The 5892-nt window shown below is 39.7% G+C and overlaps 1 long non-coding RNA gene across 1 annotated transcript; it reads left to right on the forward strand.

Annotated features, from left to right (window-relative positions):
- Positions 1-3427: 3427 nt before the first annotated feature.
- LOC114553995 (uncharacterized) lies at positions 3428-3826 on the forward strand. Its single transcript, XR_003692379.1, has 2 exons — positions 3428-3596; positions 3760-3826. It is a non-coding gene; the product is annotated as an uncharacterized LOC114553995 (long non-coding RNA).
- Positions 3827-5892: the final 2066 nt, after the last annotated feature.

A 5892-nucleotide genomic window follows, 5' to 3' on the forward strand; every position in this document is an offset into this window, starting at 1 on the left:
ATGTTGCCTTTCTTTAAATATCTTTTAACTGTTTAACTGCTCTTTCTTTAAATTCTTATAATTTTTATCCTCTTACAGACACAGACATATTTATTATTTCTCAGATGCTGACAGGACAATAGATTGACGGAAAAGACAGACATTGGGATGGTCAAAAGTTAGTCGAAGTAACTAACTAATTTAGGCAGAAGGCCTAAAAAGAAATAAAAATACTCTGACACTTTAAAAACGGCTCTGGACTTTATCCTATGACACTTTAAAACGGCTTTGGACTATTTGTAAAAAAAATAGTCTGACATTTTAAAGCAGCTCTGGACACCTTACAAAAATAGTTTATGACATTTGAAAGAGGCTCTGGACTATTTAGAGACAGACTGCAGAAGAAATAAAATAGTTTAAGAACAAGTTCTTGACTATTAAAATATTTTTGTCTGCAGGGCTGTACCGGGTTTTGCAAGGTTTGCCGAAAAAAGAAATAAGCTTTGTGGTGACGATCGCATCGAAAAAGAAATAGTATACTATAAAGTTTTTGTCAATCATGGGTAATGTTTAAATGTTTTAACTGCTCTTTATTTGCGTATTTTATCTCTCAGTTCTTTAAATTCTTATACTGCACTGTAAAATGTATTCTTGTCTTTTAAATTGTTTTTAATTGTGTTCTAACTGCTCTTTCATGTTTTATGTAAAGCACTTTGAATTGCCCAGTTGCTGAAATGTGCTATATAAATAAAGCTGCCTTGCAGTATTTTGCAAGAGCACCATTGCTGCACCCTGGGCTTAGCGCCCAAGATGTGTGATTGCTTTAAAGAAATATAACCAACCCAGAGCGTTTTTTTCCCCATTACCAGAATGATAATGGGTGCAGCCAGACGTTTCTCCAGCGCTGACAAGGCGCTGTGAAGAAGGGTATGGCTCTTAATCACAGGTGGTAGGGACATTTGAATAGATAATGCCAGCAAAAGGAAGATTTCTTTGGATAGATTGTAATTGTACAATTTAAGGGACGTTATTAAGTTGTCTTGTAAAATTCTCCAGTTTTGATAGTTTTGGTAGAAAGAGTGCTGTATAACAATAATAGATTGTGTCTCAAACAGGAAGAGGATATTAATGAAAATATAAAGGGGGAAAAAAAACACATTTGAGAGATAAACTGTAGCTGCCAGCAGAGACAGTTGCATAATTTAAGTCTCATAAAAGGAATAGTTTTAATTTGATAAATAAATAAATATATTTATTTCTCTGCATTTCTTTTATTTTGAAATATGTGTACAAGCTGACCTGTTTTTATGTAGGCTTATATAGCGGAACTATTGTTCTGAGGTTCGGTTTGTTCAGACGTTTATTGACGGTACACCAGCATCGGAGCATGCAGCACTGTCAGTACCATTGACATATATACAATGGACCAATAGACCCCGTTGCTCTGGACGGAGACCAGCAAAGGCTATTAGAAGCACTTTTCCGGTGATCACTTGCTTTACTGCGCAGCCTCCAACTGACAGACAACGTAAATGTGACGTGAGCAACGTGTCTGAAAGTTGTAAGTCTTCTGGTAGCTGTTGTCGTGTTTCAAAATCCACTAAGTAGGCAAGAAGAGGATTTAAAAGTTTAACAAGTATTTATTTAAGTAAAATCATAAGAGCATAAACGTGTACACGGGTCCGAGTTGAGCAGGCACACAGGCTTCTCTCTCATCAGACGGAATTTTCTGGCTTATACATGAATTCATATATCAGTCTCTAAGAGCATTTTGATTTGTTTATTAAAAGTTGGAGGAGTACCGTGGTTTAGACTTAGCGTCCCCTGGTTGGTGCACAGACTGGTCCCAGTCTTCTGGCACACGCCCTCTTCATCAGCTGTTAGGCAGACTTTAGCTATGCTGATGGTCAGAAAGAACAATGCGCCGCTGTTGCCTGTCACAGGTTGAGGAGTAACTTATTCTCATGGTCAAACTGATATCAAACTGATATTAACTTTGTTGCTGCACTCTTGTTGCTTTCTGACCACCGTCATACAGTGCTGCTGTACAACTGTACAACAGTACCCTTTTCTCATTTTGCATGACTAAGCTGTCACAGTGCTCTTCCACTAAACACACAACTATAATTCAACTATGATTTGTATCCTCATAAAGCATAGCCAGCTTGACTGATTATTTTTATTTCTTACACTGTGACAAGAGAAATCTCAATCACTTCCAATCTTACAGAGAGGGAGAGTGTAGGTATATGTAAGGAGATAACATAAGCACAGGCTAATTATTGCTAACTAACATGCTAGTTAACATTAGTAATTAAACCTAAACAGCTAATGTAAGTCGAAACTGCCTGCAAGCTTCTCCTGTACTGTACGTTAATTCCTCTACTGTGCAACAGTAAGTCACTTGGTTATGACACAATTGTTAGCTTATTTTTACAAAAACGTCTGCTACGGAGCTATAACGTGAGGTACAAGGTAATGGAGCCTTTTATACATTGTCGTGTTTCTTTATAAATAAACAATGGACAAATAGAGTCTTTAAACGCTTCAGATGTAAAGTTATTCGCAGTAAAGTGACGTAAAAAAAAAATTGCGGTCAGTGTAATGCTAACAAGAGGTGATCGCTTCGTAGCAACAAAATGGCGCCATCGGAGGTTTGCATTCTGAAGCGAAGCTTACCCCCTTGGTCAGTACCCGATCCGTTCCACCTGCACAATCCGTTCTGCGCATGCGCAAGATGTTCACGCATGCGCAGATGATAATACCGTTTTACGACCTGCCCGATCTGTTTCACGCTAGACTCCACCCAAGCTAACGTTAGTTTAGCTAACAGCTAATTCGGCTAACTGCTAGCCGACAAAAAACGCATGCGCAGAACGGATCGTGCAGGCAGAACGGAGAGCTAGATTCAGTCTAAAATAACGTTAAGTCAAACATAATGGGAAAAGCAGGCTACAGCAAAATTAAGACTTTACAGTAACAATAAAGACAAATATTGAGTGATTGTATTTTAAATGAGCACAAGTAAAGCAGAACTGACGTAACAGCTGTTATATATGTTAACGTTTGTTTTGAAGTTTTATTTTGAGGGTCTTTTAAAAGTTTGCATGCTGTCTCAGCTAGCGGTTAGCCGAATTAGCTGTTAGCTAAACTAACGTTAGCTTAACTGTGGAGGCTGACGGATGGCAGACCGCTACAATCAGCTAGCGGTTAGCCAAATGAACTGTTAGCTAAAGTAATGTTAGCTTCCCAGTGGAGGCTAACGGCAAACTGCTATAATCACCTAGCGGTCCGCCCGAATTAGCTATTAGCTAAACTAACGTGAATGAGCTATTAGCTAAACTAACGTTAGCTTCCCGGTGGAGGCTAGTGTGGGAACAGATCGGGTAGTGTCGTAAATCATCGTACCACAGTGCATGCGCAAACATCTTGCGCATGCGCAGAACGGATTGTGCAGTTGGAACGGATCGGGTACTGACAAGCACATGCCGATCCAACTGCGGCTCGTTAAATTAATTGGTAATGTCATTGTATTTGTAAGTTCAACGAGACACACGAGAGAGAAGTTGCCTTGTAACCTGTGTTTTCACTCCCCTGGAGTTAACGCGGCCAATGAGGTATGCATAGTTCTTTTAATGTGTAATTATCAATGTAAAAGCATAACTGTGTGGCGTTTTATTAACAGTCAATCTAACGTTGTGTTGTTTATTATTCATGTGCTATTCTCTGTGAGAATATTCTTATTTCTGTTACTTATGTGATTTTTATGTTTTTATTTAGTTCTCACGGCATGTTTGATGGCATCGACGATGACGTAATTCAACTAATAAATGCCCGTAGACAAGAACGCCTTGTGTCCGTGTCTGTTAACTGGAGGGAGCTACAGTGAGAACTCAGCCTGCTCGACACGAGGTGAAGACGTGGAAAGATGATGATCCACGCCTGCCGTCCGTCGACGGAGCTGCAAGCCCGTTTTTCATTGAATTCGAGCATCAAAAGATAAGACTGTGCATACACTGTTAACATTAAGAGGCAAGCAGAACCAGGGAGCATTGCATGGTTAAACCTACAAGAAGTTGAATATTTAAAACAAGTTAAATATTAAGAAGTGGAAAGCCTTCAACTGCTTAAAGGGGCTCTATAAGTGCTAAAAGTTCAATGTTAATTTGTGATGTACGTGTTTACATGTTGAAATATTGCTCAGTTCACCAAGTTATTTACTGCTAAGCTATTTGAAGGGTAAATACTCATCTAAAGGGACCATCATACAATTTCCAATTTTTTGGTATTATTTGGTGTTAAAGAGAAGTGTTTATTCTGTTGTAAGTGAAATAAGTTAACTTGCATTGTGGAAAGTGTTTCTAGCAGAGTACACTGTAAAATCATATTTGGTTAAATCTAAAGGTAAAGTAAGGTACATTATTGCAATGTAAACAAAGCTAACTGGTAACATTAAGCTAGGTTTGTCACTTACCTCATTTAACTCATTTTAAGTTTGAGCTATTAAACAAAAGGGTGTTAAAGGGCCAGTTCAAAAATATTGAAAATGTCGGAGTATGAGACAAATGAAAGGGACTTAGACGCTAACAATGGAGCAACAGGTTTACAGCAGCAGTTTAAAGACCTTGATATAGATGCATTTGCAAACCCATCAAAAGAGACTGAGGTAGCTGTAGAAACCCAAGCTGCTGTAGAGGAAAGTCTAATAAGAAGCCAAAGAGCCCGAGAGCTTACTGAAAAGGGTCAAGAACTGTATGACAGCCAGACTAAAAGGCTTGAACATCGCTTTACAACCTCTTATGACAAATGGAAAGTTCTTGCTAAAGAGACTAGGAAAGCAATTGATGGAACATTCTCCACTGAGATCCTGCAAAACTACATGACCAAGATCAGTAACGCTTCAATAAGTGTAAAACAAGCTTACCAAGATTTACGCCAACACACTACTCCGGATGGCAAGATGCACCGCCGAGTAGACACGTGTGATGCTGTCTCAGGAAAGCTCTTGGAACATGCAGAGGATTCTCTTGAATTAAGAGAAAAGGTACCAGATACTCCCAAGGAACGAGCATACTGGACTGAGACTGGCTTGGTGCTTACATGTGCAACCTCCAAAAGGTCTAGTGTATTTTCACGAAGTTCAAAGTCTGCAAGCATCAGTTCAAAGCAATCAAGCCTGACCTCTACAAAGAAGCTGGAAGCTGCAGCAGAGCTAGCTGCAACTCAAGCCACATTAAAGGTCTTAGAGGACATGGAACTTAAGGAACAAGAGCTTGGGAACCTTGAAGTTGAGAACAGAAAGAGGCTTGCACTGCAAGAAGAAGAAAATTCTGCAAGAAAAAATGCATTGGAAGAGAAGCGCAGGCAGTTAGAGCGCTTAGAGACACTTAAGAAAATGAATGCTGCAAAAGCACGTTTACAAGTCTACGAACAGGAACTGGGTTCGGACGAAGAGATATCAGAGTTGCTCCATAGCAGTATGCATGTGAAAACCGAAGCTAAAATTACCCAAAGAAGTCTTTCTGTGCATCATGTGGCAACACCACAAAACACCACACATGTACAACCTGCTATGGTGACAGAGACTGTTGAAAGTGTGCAACCTGCTGTCGTTGCTCATCAAGAAGATAGCACTACAGCACTGGCCAAAGCAATAACAGAGTCGATCAATTGCAAGCCATCTCCCAATACCAGAGCCTTCTGTTTTCAATGGAGACCCACTAAGGTACAAAGACTGGAAAACGTCCTTTGAGACATTGATCGGCAGGAAGAATATTCCAGTGAATGAGAAGGTCTACTACCTCCGCAAGTATGTTGGAGGACCTGCAAAGAAAGCTATTGAAGGTTACTTCCTGCTAGGCACGGATGCAGCCTACTATTCAGCATTGGACATCCTGGAAGAAAGGTACGGAA

This window comes from Perca flavescens, chromosome 1, assembly GCF_004354835.1.
Source record: "Perca flavescens isolate YP-PL-M2 chromosome 1, PFLA_1.0, whole genome shotgun sequence".
Taxonomy (NCBI): domain Eukaryota; kingdom Metazoa; phylum Chordata; class Actinopteri; order Perciformes; family Percidae; genus Perca; species Perca flavescens.